Below are 19,934 nucleotides of genomic sequence, written 5' to 3'. Positions count from 1 at the left end.
CTTTGTGCCCCACTTTGATATCTGCATTTTGCCTGCCTTTATGCCCCACTTGATATCTGCATTTTGCCTGTCTTTATACCCCACTTTGGTATCTTAATTTTGCCTGCCTTTATGGCCCACTTTGATATCTGCATTGTGCCTGCCTTTATGCCCCTCTTTGATATCTGCATTTTGCCTGCCTTTATGCTCCACTTTGATATCTGCATTTTGCCTGCCTATGTGCCCCACTGCCCATTGTAGTCACAGCCAAATTAGCCCACAATGCCTATGTCATTGGTGTCGATCCCAAGTACGGCATCCTCGGCATGACTACTGTCACATCAGCCATGATTCCAATCCTAAATAAGCTTCTCACAATCCTAGTGCTCAATTTAATCACTAACACTCTCACTTCCCCAATGCCCAAGCTGCCCCACATTGCCTTGTCATCATCCACCCTAGTGGTTCTCACCACCATTGACTCCGCTAACATGACCTCTAGGCTCTTGTATATGCAAAATCCCTTACCACCACTAAACCAGATCAGGCCTACCTACTTCGTACCACAGTTTACCACCTCCTGCAGCAAACACTCTCAATCAGCAAAGACACCCAAAACATGACAGATACACTATCACCAGACCAATGGATCCTACGCTTTGCAAGTAAGCCCAAACCCAACCAACCGTGTTCTACTAATTGGAGAAACCTCAGACTAGGCTCTAGACTCATCAACCTGGCTACTCCGCCAACGCCATGCACTTTCAGCCACATCTCCATTTTAACTCAGGCACCCAACCACCTACCACCCCCCCCCCACAAAAGTCCAACTAATAAAAGGTCTAAGGAAATCTACAATATTAGTGGAAAACTCATCAATGCCAGATCCCTCGTAGCCCAAGCCACAGAAATCACTGACATAATTTCAACCAATCAGCTTGACTTCCTAGCCGTCACAGAGAAATGGCTAAACAAAGCAGCTGGACCGGCCATCTCCCTAGCTGTCTGAGATAATTTCACTATTATCAGAAAAGACAGAGAAATTTCCAAACGAGAAGGTTTAGCATTCATATGCAAATCAAACCTTGCCATGAGAGAAACCAAATCTACCCCTCTGCCATCTGCCGAATTACTTTCAGCCAAACTTCAATTATCTGCCTCTCGCACTGTAACCACGCACCTGGTATACTGGCCACCAGGCTCGCTATGAACTTTTGAAAAAGACATAATAACAATCCTCCTTAATACCAACACCAAACCTAGCTCCCAAAATATTCTTCTTGGAGACTTTAACCTAGGTCTGAATGACCCCAACGCCACTAATGCCTCCACACTATCGAATACCATCATAGAAGCAGGCCTCACTCTCAGGTATAATGGACCTACCCACGTAAAAGTTTGCACTCTGGATTGGATAGCAGACATCAACTGCTCATAATGCAAAGCAAATACTAAACCATGTGCATGGACAGATCACCACTTGATCTAATTCACCATACAAGACATTCCCCAATCCAACTCGCCAAACCCATGGCCCCACATACACTAACTAGAAATATGAAAAACATCACAGTCCCCAACCTCTTACCCTTGATTCATTCTATCACCAACACTGTGAACCTACCCTCCAATCCAACGGACCTGGTTAACATTTATAATAATACCATTAACTCTGCCATTGATTCCATTGCACCACTTAAACTCAGCAAAGAGAAGCCTATAGCTCATCTGAACTTGTGATTTACTCCTAGCCTAAAAGCGCAATGAGAAAAGACATGCTGAGGCCAGATGGAGAAATAGCCTGACAGATCAGAACAAGCACATTCTCACCTCCTTGGCCGACAAGTATAAAAAGGAAATCACTCAAACTAAAAAAGACACCTTTAAAGACAGAATAAAAAAGGCCAGCTCAAGCACTACAGAAATCTTCTCTATCCTAAGGGAACTGGCCCCCCCGGTCACTCCCAGAGACTCCTGTGTCAAAAACAAATCCTGGTGCACAGACATCCAAGAAGCCCTTTGCAATAAAATTACCTTTCTCCAAGAAATAATCAGTGCCAAAAAAAACACACTTCACAGGATTGCCTTAGAAACACAAGAAGCCATCTTGCATGAAACCTCCACTAAACAAATCAAACCCAGACATCAATTCAAATTGAACTCTATCTCAACCACCAAGGCTGAAAAGATCATTTAATCCCTCAAACCTTCTAAATGCCTAGGGGACACATGTCCAGCACCCATTATTAAAGAAGCCGCAAAAAACCTTGCTCCTTTCATCTCCACATTTATCAACTCCTTCAAATCTTTTTCAGTACCCACCAATCTCAATGATGCCTGAGTACTACCCCTATTAAAAAAACCAAACCTAGACCACAACATTCCCTCTAACTATAGGCCAATCACAACTGTTCCTTGTCTTCTCAAAATCCTTCATAAAGCAGCCTATCCCCAGATACAAGCCGATCTGGAGATCAACAATTTTTGGGCACTCGCCAATCAGGCTTCAGTCCTAGACATGGGACCGAGACGACTCTCATTGACCTGAAGAATGAACTAGATGACCAGAAAGACAGAGCTTCAATCCTTCTCATGTTGGACTTATCCGCTGTATTCGACTTGGTCGACCATAATGTCCTGTGTAATCACCTTAAAATAGCTGCCCACTTCTCCAAGCAAGCCCCCTCATGGATAAGCTCCTTTCTGGACAACAGATCCATGAGAGTCTTCTTACTCTCCGCCGCAGCTTACCCAGTACCCATCACATGCAGAATACCACAGGGATCTTGTGTCTCCCCAACCCTGTATAACATATTTACAAAGCCCCTCTTCAACATACTTGACAATCTGGGTGTCTCTTACACTAACTATGCTGACGACACCCAGATTCTCATACCCATTTTAGCAGACTATGAAAAAGATGTAACCTTGATTAACAAAATCTACTTAATTATACAAACATGGATGGCCACACATGGTCTATGCCTCAACGATGAAAAGACGGAGCTTTTAATTGTTGGGTCCTGCAACAGGTTGACTAAACTCTCCACTCAATACAATTCCATCCTCATTGATGGAATCAAGATTCAAGTATCCAAGGAAGTCAAGACCCTAGGCTTCTTCTAGGCTCTACTCTCAACCTACATAAACAAATCAACGCCACAGCCTCTGCCACCAACTACACATGCAAACTGATGCATGCATGTAGGCCATTCCTCTCCACAGATAGCTTTATTACAATTGCAAGGGCCTTAATCCTCTCCAAAGTGGACTACTGCAACACCCTATATCTAGACACCAGTAAACGCATCACTAACAAACTCCAGACAATCCAAAACAATGCTCTAAGAGCAGCTCTAGGCATCCCCAAACACTGCATATATCACACGTGAGGCGCACCACCAATATGCTCTCCAAAAATGGCAGAACCAAGTTCAAATCACTCAACCTCACGTACAAATGTATCTCCAACAAGGCTCCAATATACCTCACTGACAGATTCACCAAACACACTTCAGCACAACCTATCAGAAAATCACAAACCAACAGCTTAAGAATACCCAATTTTAGACAAAAAAAACAGGGGGAGCTAGCTTCCCAGTCTTGGCAGTGCAATTATGAAACTCTATCCCTGATTCACTAAGAGCCATATCTCCCTTCTACTGCTTCAAGACTAGCATCAAGAGGTGGCTGTATTCCAGTGACCTGTGACCTCTGTTCCATGTTTCCTGCTAGAAACCGTAACCATAAGAATCTATGTTCTGTATATATGTACATTGTTCCCACTCAATGTGTCTGTATTTATCTGTACTAAATATCTATGTCATATGTAACTATGCAACCTGTTCTGCGCCCAGATGCCTAAGGGTCTGGCACTCACTATAAATGAATTAACAATTACAATTACAACAATTGACTCGACCCACCAGCCCCCTCCAGTCTGGACATCACCCACCAACCCCTCTCACCTGTGACAACCCCCCAGACAGCCCCGTCCAGTCTGGACAACACCCACCAGTGCCCCCTCACCTGTGACACCCCAGGCAGCCCCTTCAGGCTGGACACCACCCATCACCCCCTCTCACCTGTGACACCAAACACTGCATATATCACACGTGAGGCGCACCACCAATATGCTCTCCATAAATGACAGAATCAAGTTCAAATCACGCAATCTCACGTACAAATGTATCTCCAACAAGGCTCCACTATACATCACTGACAGATTCATCAAACACACTTCAGCACAACCTATCCGAAAAGCACAAACCAACAGCTTAAGAATACCCAATTTAAGACTAAAAAAAACAGGAGGAGCTATCTTCCCAGTCTTGGCAGTGCAATTATGAAACTCTATCCCTGATTCACTAACAGCCATATCCCCCTTCCACTTCTTCAAGACTAGCGTCAAGAGGTGGCTGCATTCCAGTGACCTGTGACCTCTGTTCCATCTTTCCTGCTAGAAACCGTAACCATAAGAATCTATCTTCTGTATATATGTACATTGTTCCCACTAAATGTGTCTGTATTTATTTGTACTAAATATCCATGTCATATGGAACTATGCAACCTGTACTGCGCCCAGGTGCCTAAGGGCCCGGTGCTCACTATAAATGAATAAATAATTACAATTACAACAATTACTCCACCCACCAGCCCCCTCCAGTCTGGACACCACCCACCAACCCCTCTCACCTGTGACAACCACCCAGACAGCCCCGTCCAGTCTGGACAACACCCACCAGCGCCCCCTCACCTGTGACACCCCAGGCAGCCCCTTCAGGCTGGATACCACCCATCACCCCCCCTCACCTGTGACGCCACCCCAGGCAGCCACCTCCAGTCTGGACACTACCCACCAGCCCCCTCACCTATGACTCGCCCAGGCAGCCCCCTCCATTCTGGACACCACCCACCAGCACCCCTCACCTGTGACACCCACCCAGGCAGCCCCCTCCAGTCTGGACATCACTCACCAGCCCCCCTCACCTGTGACACCCTCCAGGGACCCCTCTCCAGTCTGGACACCACCCATCAGCCCCATCCAGTCTGAACATCACCCACCAGCCCCCCACACCTGTAACGTCCCCCTAGGTAGCCCCCTCCAGTCTGGACACCACCCACCAGCCCCCTCACCTGTGACACCCCCCAGACAGCCCCCTCCAGTCTGGACAACACCCACCAGCCCCCATCACCTGTGACCCCCCCAGGCAGTCCCCTCCAGTATGGACACAAGCCCCACTCACCTGTGACACCCCTCCCAGGCAGCCCCTCCAGTCTGGACACCACCCAACAGCCCCTATTACCTGTGGCACCACCCCTGACAGCCCCCTCCAGTCTGGATACCACCCACCTCCAGTCTGGACACCACCCACCGGCCGCCTCAACCGTGACACCCCCCCAGGTAACTCCCTCCAGTCTGGACACCACCCACCATCCCCCCTTACCTGTGACACCCCCAGGCAGCCCACCTGACTGTATCCCACACTACTAGTGCAATGCATGTCTGCAGCTCACCTGAACGTCTGTGGTCAACCAGAACCATGAAGTGGAATAACAATATGTCCACTGCAACCACCATCAACAGGAAGCACTGGAGAACCATCCAGGACTGGAGCATCTTCTGACACACCCTTCCAGACCTTAATCAACCCACCCCATACACATGTGACAAGTAAATGCAATGCGAAGTGGGATGTGTATGCTGGCCATCACACATTGCCAAGGCATCAAAGTACACTAACTGAATGTGTGCCCATGACAGAAGTAAACAATAAACACCGGCGGTATCCAATATCCACAAACAATGGCCAGGCGCATCACAGCCTGAGCATCAGTGACCTGGGTGGAAGGGGTGGCAAAATACCTGTCAGGGAACAATAACATGACAGGGCCATGCTTGGGTAATGAGAGGGCAGTCAGAGAGCGCATGAGTCACAGAGACCAGAACATTTTGCTGCCACTCTGGAAAAGCAAATATGGCTCACTACTGCATTCCGTTGTCCTTAGTGGAGCAACACATGAGAGAAGGCAGTGTGTGACTCCACATGCTTGTGAGTGTGTCTGCATGACATGGGTTTAACAGAGAAGTGACAAAGAAATGGGCCATTAACATGACCATGGAACACCTCCACAGTGTGCACACCTCCCTCCACCCCAACCACACTGATGCCAAACACACAGTGATGCTGCACATGTAAATGCAAATGAAAACATACAGTGTAGACCCAGTCGTCGGATGGACCCACCCCCACATGTCAGGCACATGTGCATCCTTCAAGTCGCAACCAGCACAGAAACAACACACATGCCTGCACGCCACAAGACACATGGCTTGCAATGGAGAGATGCACTATCAAAGTTGCAGACACAGAAATGAATTACAGGAAGTGTGGATTGTAACCAAATGAAATTTGTATTGAATACAAATATGTACAACTAAAAGAGGGAATGAAGGTAAAAGCAGTCCAGGGGAAAATATGAAATTAAATAAAAACCCTATACCTAAATAACGATATACATGAAAAACTGGGAAGGAAAGTCTGTGGAAAATAATAAATAAGAAAAGGAAACTTACACCTAAATAACTTTGTACAAAGGCAACTGGTTAGTCCTCCTCTTCGATCTCACCCAGCCTTTCCACCAGGGCTGGGTCCAACGCTACGTCCCACCCCTCAGGCGGACCTCCGTTGTTGCCTGGAGGGCTTGCAGGTCATCCAACATCTATGTCTCTATCACTTGCACTTCCCTGCAAGTGGCCTCCAGGATGACAGCCCATCTCCTTGCCTGACGTTGCGCAATCCCAGCCCCGGCCATCAGTACTCTTGCTTCCTGTGCCCACTGCCTCTCTGCCTCTCTGCCATTATCTGCCCTTCATACTGCTGGTATACTGGCGGTACACGGAAGACATTATGTGCCTCATCTCCACGTGTACCTCCTTTGGTTTGTCTGCCCTGCAACCAATTGCCTCCTCCTCGTTGCCACCTGCTGCCTCAGTGCCTGCTACATTGGTACACCCTCCAAGCTGATGACGATCCCTGCAGCTGTATGGCACATGCATTGCTCATAGGTGCCTGCTGACCCTCCATTGCCTGTGGCCATGTCAGTGCCTGGGTAGGCAAAGTGACCACCTCAGATGCTGTGCCTGGGACTCCCGCCTCTGGCAGGGATGAGAGCCCCACCATATGGGGCATTGTGGGTAGGACTGGTGCATAGGAGGTTAGCTGCTTTGTTGGCCAGAAGGCACCCTGGAGGACGACTGGTGCACAGAGGAGGAAGACGAGGAGGTGGTTGCAGCAGCGAACAGCCCATGGAGTCCACCACAGAACAGAAATGCTGCAAGCCAGGAGACGAGGCAGTATGCTAACTGTGATGATGGACAAGCAGACTACGAGTAGCTTGCCCATCATCATGAATGACACCTGTCCGCCCGGTCAACCCGGCCAGCAGGGGCAGCACATAATCCCGGATGGACACTACAAATGGCAAGGGGGTGTCGGTCTGGGTGGACACACCAGCCGACAAGGGGGGTGGGTCTGGGTTTAGGTATCCTGGCAGGTGCACAATGCTGCATTGAATGCCCTAGGGACTGGATTTTGCACAGGCACCTCCACGGTGGCCTGCATAGCCTCATGCCCCCGGGATAGGACTGCAGTAAGCATGCCCACTTCAACACCCCCACCTGACCCCATGGGCTGGGCTGCAAAGGCCACTTCTGTCAACCTGGATGACTCCAGGGCGTCTTCCACCATGGATAGCCCATGCGGGACATCACCTGGCCCCACCACTGCTGGGGAGTCCACTCCCACCTTCATCTTCTTGGACTTACCCACAGCAGCCATGCCCGATATCACTGGCGCTGCCACAACCACATTGCTCTGCGAAGATGAGCTATCACAGAAGCGTGGCTGTGGCCTGCGCCTCTGTCTGGCGGAGGCATCCCGACATCCATGCTCCACAGGACTGCTTCCGCCCTCTTCATCAGATGGTACTGTGGAAAAGGAGACACTGAACAGCAACATCAGTGTACTGCACCAAAGCCAGAGTGGCATCACTAATATTCACAGGAACATGACTTGTCAAGGGAACAACCATCAAGCTCCACACCCACACACTTGGACATGCACTCCACATCCATACAGACACCTGCCTGACCATCACTCCAGACAATCACATCAAACTACATGCCACTGTCACAACCAATCAATTGCATATGCTATACACACATGCATCAATTGCACATGCACATGTGGTCATGCCATGGCACCAAGCACATGCACATGTTATGCACACACATCAACTCACGGCGCCCAAGCAGTGCCATGACCAATCACATCAGAGACCCGGTAACTGCAAGGCCTGACCGTGACTAAACCAGACATCCAAATGCACGTGTTGCATCCAGGTGTGAGTGATGCACAGTCACACATTCCCATTTTGGGAACATACACATGAGCATCATGCATGCACATGACGTGGGCCACACTACCTCAACTGGTGCACTTGCCATCCTGGCACGTCTCAGACACAAGTAACATTGCATGTGCACAGCCTGCAAGCTAGAACTACAACACACAAAGCTAGTAAGAGCACATTTAAAATCCAAAGATGTCTGAAAGTACACATGGACAGCAATGTCTGGGGAATGCATGCAGACATCAGTCTCAGAAACATTCTTGCTGCAAGCATAAGGGGGTCACTGCTAACATGCTGGTACATACACAACAACCATGCACAGTAGGGCAGTGTCCACATGGCTGCTCACCATTTGACTCCAGATGTTGGCGTAACTTGCGGACCTGGGAATTCAGCGCCGGGTAGAACCTCACCAGGACCTGCATGTTGTTACCCGACAGCATGCACCTGCGAGCGTGGTGCCCCTACGAGGTAGCTCCAGCCTGGATATATCACAGGGCCTTCTCATGGGTCCTGGATTTCAGATCCTCCCCACGCTTGTATACGGTCTTGGAGGTGCGGATTGCCACCCCCTCTGCATTGATGGCATCCGTGATCCCGTCACAGATCTGCTAGTGTCCTTCCTTGCCGCGATGCATCACAGGGTTGAAGAGGGCATCATAATGCTCCAGGACCTTCTCCACCAGGATGTCAACTTCCTTGGTGCTGAATTTGACAGTCCTCTGCCTCGCTGCCATGGGGTTTCCACTTTGGTCAGAGGATAATGGTGTTTACATGGCAACCCCAGAGGCAGGTGTGGGTGGGAACGGTGGTCCTGGAGCTGGGCTGTGGAGCGCTGGTGGTGGTATGGCATGGTGGGAGTCCAATGAATCAGCTGAGGTGGTCGCAGGACCAGTGACTGGAGCATAGGCATTGGCCGGACAGCAGGCACTCCAAAAGTAGTGCAGGATTGCAGCAGGCACACACACTGTACAGGCAGCATCAGATGGCAACATTGGAGGCAGCACAGGGCAGGAGGAGGTAGGTAAAATGGCGAGGCAGGAACGTGGGTCTTCCATGCCTCACAATGAAGGCAGCCGGAAACAGAGTGAAGGGACTTTGCACATAAAAACATAGAAAAGCATGGACACGTGAAAACAGAGGAAAGGCCCTTAGCATGTAACTTACGTGACACGTGCTGCACATAGGAATTGAGCACACCATATTCAGAAATACATGAGTACATGTAAAAGCAACTCTGGACATGCATCTGAAGGGGAGGAGATGGGCGAGTGGATTGCATGTTTTTTTTGGGGTGCCAAACATTTGTTCACTTCGTGGTACATTTGAGCCTTGCTGGGCCACAGAACTACATCTCTCATCACTTAGACTGCCCCCTCACTCATCTTGCCCAGGACAATAGTTCCTTGAGCCATCCATATTTCTGTTACACCTGGAACATGAGTGGAAAGGCCCCAAGCAGGAAAGGGGGCAGACAGGACCATGGTCAGGGGTGTGCTGTGGAAGCAGCTGCCCCAGCATCATGTAGTCAGGGCTGTGCTGTGGAAGCAGCTGCCCCAGTGCTAAGGGGTCATGCTATGCCCCAGGCCACTCATGGCCAGCATCTGGATCCCAAAGTGGTCCTAGCCACTCAGGGGTGGCACCAGCACCTCATGGCACCCCTGGCAAGAAGGCAAAGCCTGCACAGTAGGAAGAGGCTCAAACCCATGACACGGCACAGGACACTGGCACGTTGAGGAAGAAGAACTTCCATGATGATGAACTCCAGATCCTCATGGACTACATGGCCAGTCACTACCATGACATGTGCCAGAATCCGGGGAGCACCCATACAACATCTCAGCATATGGTGCATTGACAGCATGTCACGGATGTCATAATTTAGGGTATGAAAAGCACACTGCTACACAGGTAGTGAAGTGCTGGAATGATCTCACCAATTGCACCAAGTCCAAGCTGGGTGCCACCCTGGCCTCTGCTCTGACAGCTGGAGGGAGATCACCAGAGGAGGAGGAGCTGACCCAGTATGAAGAGGCTATTAGCCAATTCACACTACTGGAGCAGGTGCAAGATGTGGGAAGCTTGGCAAAATTAAAAAGACACGTCCGATGAGTGACCAACATTGTGCATCCTTCGTATGTGAAGTAATGTATCACCAAGATGTATAATTGTGGTGCAGATCTGGATGCATTGGGATGACTGCCCTGAGTGAACCATGTCATGTGGTAGACAGACTCCTGTCCAGTGGACACAATAGCGGATACAAACCATGTGGTGCACATCAGTGGAACGTTTCCATGTGACACTACTCATCCTCCACAAGCATCCCCCCCTGGAAGAAGCCTTGAAAATGACAAGGACACGTCCGGTGAGTGACCAACATTTTGCATCCTTAGTATGTGAAGTAATGCATCACCAAGATAAATAATTGTGGTGCAGATCTGGGTGCATTGGGATGACTGCCCTGAGTGAACCATGTCATGTGGTAGACAGACTCCTGTTCAGTGGAAACAATAGCGGATACAAACCATATGGTGCACATCAGTGGAACGTTTCCATGTGACACTACTCATCCCCCACAAGCATCCCCCCCTGGAAGAAGCCTTGAAAATGACAAGGACACGTCCGGTGAGTGACCAACATTGTGCATCCTTAGTATGTGAAGTAATGCATCACCAAGATAAATAATTGTGGTGCAGATCTGGCTGCATTGGAATGACTGCCCTGGGTGAACCATGTCATATGGTAGACAGACTCCTGTCCAGTGGACACAATAGTGGATACAAACCATGTGGTGCACATCAGTGGAACATTTCCATGTGATACTACTTATACCCCACAAGCATCCCCCCAACATCTGCAACATAATACCACTATGTGTATGTGACCCTGCTCTGCTAGACATGTGCATGTGTCCCAACTCCTCGTTGCACTTCATGGCATGCAGGGTATTGAATATCTTTTTACCCATGTACGTATGTGCTGCCATGCCACATAGACCATCCAAGCTGACACACAATGTGGCGTGTCATGAGCGAATGTGCACATGTTCAGACTGTACACATCCCTGCTTCCCCAATGGCAAGGACTCCGTAGGCAAATGGTTGTGACACCTTCTCCCTGTTAACCTCCCACACTCAGCCCACACTCCATGTGCCCATGCCCCTCTCCTTCATGTGGGTCCTGTACCTTGTCCCTAAGTACAACTCCATTAACATACACTCTACACTTTACAGACCTTGCCTAGGTGGTCCTCTTACAGCCATACATCACCTGGGGCTATTTGCTGTTTCCCTAATTTACTGCATGCTCGCTTTGTCTACAGTTCCTGTACCAAGGCAACACCACTGTGGCATGGGATGGATGTGGCCTTGTATGTGCATATGTCTGGCGGCCTGTTGCCATGTAATGTAATTGCAGATTACAGAGACACATATCCATGCCCATTTCACTAGTAGTAGTAGTCAAACATGTGTGGCTAACATGCTTCTTGACGACCATGTTGGTTGGCAATGTGTTCACTGGCACCATGGCCCTGGGCAGGACATGTGTAGGCCAGTCTGCATATGTCATGCTGACATTGCTGGTTGGCCATAGTGTGTAGATGCTGCATTTCGTCTGACTACATGCCCTGTATTTTGTTGCATGACAGGTATGTGATACACATGATATGATATGATATGGCATTTGTAACGCGCCTATACACAAGTGTTTCAAGGCGCGACGAGGCGGGGGGGAACAAGGGGAGACAGACAGCGATCCTACTAGGCCAGGTGTCATTCAGATCGCGCAAGTGCAAGGGTAGAGGGGAAGGGAAAGTGCAAGGGGGAAGTGGAGAGGGGAGAGTGCAGTACATGGTTAATAGCATACAGGATAAATAACAAGGGCCAGCTAGTGGCAAGTGCGAGATAAGTGCAGACAGGTGCTGGGAAGGGGGGCTGTAGTGATAAAGACACAGTCCCGTAGTGCAGGGGGTAGCCAGGGAGGCAGTGCAGGGAGAGTGGCTGGGCCAAGGACCGGGAACGGTGAGTGGCCCAGTTGCAGATTCAGTGCAGTTTCAGAAGTTTAGCAGGGGAGAGGGGGAGAGAAAGCGGAGGCAAAGAGGAAGGTTTTGAGGTGCTTCCGGAACCGGAGAGGGTTCTCCTCAAGTTTCAGGGAGGCAGGAAGGCTGTTCCAGAGGGAGGCCCCTGCAGCGGAGAGAGATCTGCCCCAACTCGTTGTTTGGAGAAGCGGCTGACCCTGAGGGAGTTGGAGGCGGATGAGCCAATAGCTCGAGAAGGAAGATATTTAGGAAGAGAGAGTTGAAGGTATTTTGACCCAAGGCCCCAGAAGGCCTTGTGGACAATGCAGAGGGTTTTGAAATTGATCCTCGCAGTCACTGAGAGCCAGTGTAGTGATTTCAGTCCTGGAGATATACGGTCCCTGGGCTTGAGGCCAAGGACAAGTCTCGCAGTCCTGTTCTGTAGCACATTGCACATAACTCCACATGTCTTTTTCTGTCCATGTGCAGGTGAGGATGCAACAGATCCAGAGGAGGAGGATGAAGAAGAGTCTGTTTTACTTCAGACCACCAGTGGAGGACATGGAGTGGCAGGCTGTGAGAACCCACTGGTGTTCCAGACAATCCTCAGCCATGCTGCAGACTCTTCGGAACCTTTGGACTCAGCTGGCTCTGATGCTGAACCGGATGCTGACTGAGGTGAGTGCACTAATTGGTGGAGCAATTGGGGCCCGTGAGTCTGCAGGGGGTCAGGTGCCTTCAGTGGTGCCCCACCCAGTCAGTGGTGCCAGTCAGTGGTGCCCCACCCATCTGCAGTAGTTACAGCTGCAAGGCCTCTCTCCCATGTATTGGTTTCTGGTCCTGGGACAGATGTCCGAGGGAGGGTTATGGACCTGCAGCCAAGGACAGGAGCATCACATCAAAGGCCGTGCTCCCTTTTCTATCAGTCAGGTGTGGGGGACATGTGCAGCCTAGGCAGACAGATTGGGAGCAGCAGATGTTGCGTTCCACACACTGACAGGGTGCTGCCTTTCAGAGTTTGGCTGAGGGCATGGATAGGGTGGCCACTTCCATGACCCCCCAGCAACACAGGTGGTGCAACAGCTGCAGGTCATGCAGTCCACATGCCGCTCCCACAGACTGCACATGGAGTCCAACATCAGGGACCAATGGGTAGATCTGAAGTGCATGCAGGAATCCCTGCTTAGAGATGGTCATGCACACAGGGATGCCCTGAGGCGTGAGATGTTGGCCCACAGGACTGCAATCCATGAGGAACATGCATCCATTAGAAGACTGTTCCAACAGGAGGTGTTAGCATTGAGGCAGACAATCTCAAAGGAACTCTGTGCATTCCGTGAGGTTGTGCATAGTGACCTCACTGCCCTCAGTCTGCTGGTTAATTTGTCAGTGTCATGCATAGCGGCTGCCACTAAGGCCCAGGCCAGGACACTGTGTGGTCAGCCTCCAGCACCACTTCCACCTGCAGATTCAATACAGAATAGGGATGCCAGCACAGACATACCTCCTCGTCCACCGTAGGCGTGAGGTCCATGAGCCCATGGATACGTTTTTGTATTAAAAAAAAAATCATTCGATGTCCACCCATGTACCCTACTCCATCCCCCTGATGGACATTTTTTTTTTCCCCTTTTGTAGACCCTAGGCATGTTGGCATTTTATTTTTCAGTTGTCCTTTCCAGATTTCTTTTTTATTTGTTATTTATGTTTTACTTGAGTTGCGCAGTTGCCCTCTTAAGGTGATGACATATGCAGTGGTGGACATGCAGACATGCAGAGTGAGGTCAACTTGCATGTTTGCATGGTGGTGATCAGGATGGAATGTGCATATAACTATGGGTTCAGTGTATCCTGACACATGTGTGCTGTGTGAATGGTAGTTAACTATGCCGGGTTAATGTCTTGTCCCATGTTGTTTCAGTAATCCGTAATGAGGTGGTGACTGCTGTCCCAGTGGAGACACCCAGCACCCTTTGGATTCGATGCTCCCCATGCCCTCCGCCAGACACTGTCCCTCCTGTCACTCATTTGGAGGCACAGTTCCCGATGAAGGTGATGCAGGATTCACATCATACCGGCTCAGTCAGCAGGTAAGCATGAGCACTCTCTTGTATGTTCAGCATGTGTCATTGTTCCCCGTGTTTGCTGCATGTGGACGTTTCCTTATATGTGCTTTGCATGCTACCATGCCATGATGGTTTTTCAAGTGGTACTCATGTCCATGTCTTCCTCCCTTCAGTCAACTCAACTATGCATGCACCTACTGTGGTGTAGTGCATGTCCGTGGACATCTCCAATACAGACACTGTACTGTTTGATGTAACTTGACCTTCCCTCTCACTGTCACTCCCTCTCTCTGCTGTGCTATGCTGAACTCATGGGCAGATCATAATCTATGTCCTGTCACCTTCTTGCACCCTGTGTTGCGTCTGCAGTGGGTGGTATCAGCATTGTTGCATTCTCCATTCATGTGTTGTCATGGGTGAGCAGTTTCTTTCTGTTGTTACTATGCATGACTTTTCATTTAGGGAATGTGTCTGCCGGTGGGTACCCTGTGCAGTTAAGTGAAGGGCGTTTGTAGACACTTGTGTGGTGTTTAGCTGGGAGTCGTGCACTGTATTTGATCACTTTGGATTGACTTGTCTTGTGGGGCACTGGGACTACTTCATGGGTGCATGTGTCACATGGTGTGGTTCTGGTCATAGTTCTGGGCATGGTGGGGTTTCTATTAATTAATGGGGTGCCAGCCATGTGTGCCTTTGTTGGGTTGTTGGGAGTGGGTGGCAGGGCCAGCTGTGTGTGGCCTGTGACAGGTGTTGATGGTTGTGCTGGTGTGTGTTTCATTGCGCTTTGCAAATGTGCACTAAGTGACACTTTGCATCCCATGCAATGTTTGGCGGGTGATGGTTCTATGGCACATTTGGCGTCTCTTGCTCAGGGTTCCACATTGATGGTGTGCAGACCCAGTTATGATCCACAAACATGTAGCCATTGATGCACATTTATTTTAGGATCCTATGTTGTGTACAGGCACACTGCATTGTGCAGTGTTGGTATTTTCACATGTATGTGCCATGCATGCTGCACCATGGTGTTTCAAGTTAACCGCAACTGGGTGCATGGTGCTGATGTACAATTGAACCAATTGTATACTGTCACAATGAAGCCTGCATTGACCTTGCACTTTTCCCTTGCATCCTACCTTTTGCATGTATTTATCAAGCGGTAAGATAGCTCAGCGGGTTGAGTGCTTGTTACTATGATCTGAGTATGATCTGCAGGTCGCAGGTTTGAATCCCGGCAAGGCCAACTAAGCCTTTGATCCTTCAGAGGTTGATAAATGAGTACCAATTTCAGTTGGGTGATATTGGATGTAAATATGTGCTCTGTAAAGTGCTTGATATAAAGGCGCTATTTAAATAACACATCATAATCTTTAACATCATTATCCTTGTTGACAGTTTCACATTGCTTTGTCATGTCTGCTTATGTCTTCCATGTCAATTGCCTAAGTGGCCAGCCTTCCAGTCGGACATTGGCCTCTGTGAAATGCTGTCTCCAACATGGTCCTGCATGGAGTGCAAGAGGAGAGTAGGTGTGTGCTGGCCTTGGGCTTTGCATCATGTGCTCCCTTGACGGTGTTCACTGCAGTGTCCCACTACTACACTGGTGATGGCATGCCTTGTCATGTTATTGCTTGTATTCCAGAGTAGTGCCTGCTTTTTTGGGGGCTCAATTATCTTCTCATTTCCAAGCAGCATGTTGACTGATCCATGTGTTGTGTATGTGCCATCGGCTTGGAAATGGGGATAAGTGACATGCACATTTGCTGCATGTCATTCAGGGGGTCAGGCAGTGTGGGGTTTGGGGTTGTTTGTCAGTGTGTGTGTTTTGTGTGTTTAAATTGAATGTAGTGTGCAGATATTGCTGCATGTGTGCTGGAGCACATGTTGATGGTTGTATTGTGAGTTGTTGTTTGCATGTGTTGCATGTCACTGTAGGGGGGCACGTGGGTCTGTGCTTTTTGGGTGCATGGATGTATTGGCTGCACTCGGTTTGTATTTTATCATTGTCTACACATCCCTAGTTCATGGAATGATGGCTATTTCATGGGATGAATTTTGACTGTCAACTGCATGCCCAGTTGATAGGTAAGATGTGCATTTATCTGGATCCTTATGGAATGACTACATTGCTGCATGTCTGGATGTGGCCATTCTGGTGTGTTGGCCTCTTTGTCACAATTGTCAATTACCTCTTGTTGAGTGTTTCATTTGGGATGGGGATTATTGTGGTCATGTTGCCAGAATCTGTCACATGTGGATCCTTACTGCACTGCTTTTCCACACCCCACAATAGGGACATATTTGAGCACATCATGCACATTCTCGGACATGTGTGCAGAATTATGCCATTGTGCTTCATGTATTTTGTGGACATATTACTTTTGGAGGCCATGTATGGCTTGCAGTTCAGACATGATGTTTGATGAGTTTCTGGATTTATCGGTTGCTTAAACATTTGACTAGTATGTTAGTCATATGGGATGTTTTTTGTGCCTAAGGGGTGATTTCGTTCAATGGTTGCCATGGTGGTAGCAGTATAGTCCCTCTCCAATGTGTTTCTTTTGGAAACACGAAATGTAATGTATTTGTAATTCTAATGGATGCACACAAATCTGCACTTACAAGGGCATTTTCTCAGGCAGGTTTTGTGGGCACACTGGATTGGCCCATTATCATAATTGAATGGCACTTGGGATTTCGCCGTATCGCATGCACTCCTCAGGGGAAGGATTTTAGGTGAAAAAAGATTTCTGGGTATGTGCAGCCTCTCCACCTGGCCTTTGCCCAGCCATTCGCAAGCGGTGTGCCTGTGGGTATGGAAGGTATGCCACCACCATGTCCACCAGGACCGCACGCCTTGTTGTAACATTGTGCAGGACACATGCTGCCACACTGATCATGCAGACTACTGTTGGTGCATATAGCAACACACCAGCAGAGTGTTCAAGGGAGCGGAAACGTGACTTGAGCACTCTGAGTGTGTGTTCCACTATGCCCTGAGTCGCAATATGGGCAGTGTTGTACCTTACATCAGCAGGTGTGGTAGGGTTGCGTATGGGCATCATCATGTATGTGCTCACAGGGTAGGCACTGTCCCCTGTAGATGTGAGAATGGTTGTCTTTGGCATTTGCTGACAGTGTCTATTGGTCTGTGTGCAACATGGCCATTCATACTCACCAATGAGGCATGTGTTGCCATGCTTCCCAGCTTCCAGGGGCCGGTGTAGTGGGGACATCCTGAAGATTTAACAATCATGTGTGCGACCAGGATAGTTGGCATACACTTCAGTAAAGATGCCCTTGGCATCACATACAACCTGAACATTGATGGAGTGCCAATCTTTCCGGTTGTGATAGATGTGCTTTGTTGCTCAAGGTGGATGTAGAGCAACATGGGTGCAATCAATAGTACCTAGCACTTTTGGAAAGTGTGCCACCCATAGAAATCCAGATCCACTGCTTGCCTTTCTGCCGGTGTTCTGGACATATAGATATGCCGGCGGATAGACGGTTGTGCAGTTATGATTGCCAATACCTTCTCTAGGCAGCTCGGCTGCATGGCCTGGGAGATGCCACCTACTATGGTGGTGGCCTGCTGGAATGACCCAGTGACCAAACAATGCAGAGCAGTGAGCACCTTTTGCAAGGGGCTCAGTTCTTGGGAGCCCAAGATGGGTGATGTGCGGTCATCTTCCCACTCCCTGACCCGGTCTTGGATGATATGGGGGGAACCTATACTTGCCATAGAAGAGGTCATTAGGTTTCCCAAAAAGGCTCAGCTGTAGGTAGAAGATATGGGCCCTGGCCATCCTCATGCAGTGTGCCTGGTTGATTGATGCAACACATGGTGCATTCATCGTGGCTGTATCTGTGTGGTTGTTGTGCTTGTGTGTTTTATATGCATTTCTTAAGGTGCGTGTTGACCTTTACACCTGCCATCACGTGGTTTAGGTGTTCCGGGATTCGCACATGTTTTTACGCGACCTGACGTTCCCAGTTAAATTCCATGAATACATTTACATTGCACGCTTATGGGCGGTGCGATTGTTTGACGGTGGAATGTCCCTCATAACGCCCACATTTTCGCTTGTTCTTCCTCATTCCATGTGCTCCGCCCCCTTTTTATGTGGCTGCTCAGGCTCGGCCCACCCTCTTCTTGGAGACTTGCGGAAGGCGTTTGTCGAGTCATAGTGACATGGCGGATCATCGAGGGTTCCTCACAAGTCCCAGCTAAGCCCTGCACATTGCTTTCCATGAATCAACGAAAAGGGATCTGCATGCGATTATGCGCGCAGGTCCCTGATTTTCCCTGCAGAATATTCCATGATTCGGGCCCAGTGTGTCTATCAAACAATAGGTAACATGATATAAATAAAATAACTGAAAATAATTTCATAGGGTAGGAAAAATTGTACTTTGTGTGGGCTCATTTACTCTTTAGATAAAACAGAGAAATTGTGTAGCTTATTGATGTGAAAAAGCTTTGCATAATGAGACACAGCTTCATAAATCACGAGCGCTGATTCAGAAGAAAATGCTAAAGCAACTGCAGTTTTATACGCTCTGAAACACACCGCTGCCTGACACTTCTCCCAGTAATATACAGTGGGGTTCATTTCTGAGTTCCCCATGGCAGGCATCTGTTACGTTTACATTTTTGAGTAAACAGGTCCCACCGTATGATTTTCCTCATTTGCATGGAGGAATTGCAAAAGGTTTTTGTGAAATTTTGCATACATGCTTGTATGCCACTATCTTGCACTCTGCCAAGCAAATTGAGTAGACATTGCCTACCATGTGCGCCTGACAGGCCACATTTACAATCAATTTGTTGAAATCTGCCTATTTTCTGCTGGTGTGAAAAGCAGGCACATTCCACATGACTCCACAGCATTTATGCCAGCATGAAAATGTATGCTGGAATAAATGCTGTGGTATTTGCATGGTAGAGAGGAAGGGTGAGGCTAAATCATAACTTACATTGTATATCTCTTCTCTGACATACAAATTGTGGAAACTGAGACATGAAGTAAATCTTGTGCATAGATGTCCTGCGTAAGACTTTTATACTTTGGAGTTACTTTACAGCTCCTTGAAAATGACCCTATTGGCAGCAATTTTTCATTTTTCTATCCCATTCAAAATCAAATTATCCTAAAAATCAAAGATGGCACTTGACATTTGCTTTTGAAAAACCTTTGCATGAGCTTCAGGCCATGCATCATGGGAGATATTTAAAGGATGCAGGTTCTGGGTGCACACCTTCTTCATCAGTTCTTTGATTTCTTTTAAATATCAACTGGACTGATTTACACCAGACCAAACAATGTAATATTTATCTTTGCTCACCTTGATCTTTTTGGCGCAAATCCAGTGAGTTATTTTTGCTGTGTACCTGTTCAAATGAAACAACCTTTTCGTTATGGTGATTACAACACCCCCTGTGTCCTCAT

Source organism: Ambystoma mexicanum, chromosome 8 (genome assembly GCF_040938575.1).
Source record: "Ambystoma mexicanum isolate Mex_15411 chromosome 8, UKY_AmexF1_1, whole genome shotgun sequence".
NCBI lineage: Eukaryota > Metazoa > Chordata > Amphibia > Caudata > Ambystomatidae > Ambystoma > Ambystoma mexicanum.
Note: the sequence above shows the minus strand (reverse complement) of the source record.